This window comes from Lupinus angustifolius, chromosome LG05 (genome assembly GCF_001865875.1).
Source record: "Lupinus angustifolius cultivar Tanjil chromosome LG05, LupAngTanjil_v1.0, whole genome shotgun sequence".
In the NCBI taxonomy this organism is placed as follows: Eukaryota; Viridiplantae; Streptophyta; class Magnoliopsida; order Fabales; family Fabaceae; genus Lupinus; species Lupinus angustifolius.
The window spans coordinates 11,877,560-11,878,042 of NC_032013.1; positions in this window are offsets into that span (position 1 = coordinate 11,877,560).

Sequence of the window (483 nt, forward strand, 5' to 3'; positions counted from 1 at the left end):
GAGGATGAGGATAGGATGAGGACGAGGACGAGGATGGGATGAGGATGAGAATAGGATGAGGATGAGGATGAGGATGAGGATGAGGATGATGATGAGGATAGGATGAGGACGAGGATGAGGATGAGGATGAGGATGAGGACGAGCATGAGAATTAGGATAGGATGAGGATGAGGAAGTGAATGAGGATAGAATGAGGATGAGGAAGTGAATGAGGATAGGATGAGGTTGAGAATGTGGATGAGGATAAGGATAAGATGTGGAGAAGGATGAGGATGAGTAAGAGGACGAGGATTGGATGAGGACGAGAATGAGGAGGAGGATAGGATGAGGAAGAGGATGAGGATGAGGATGGGGATAGGATGAGGACGAGAATGAGGACGAGAATGAGGATGAGGTTAGGATGAGCTGGATGATGAGGTTAGGATGAGGACGAGAATGAGGATGAGGGTAGTATGAGGACGAGGATGAGGATAGGATGAGGAT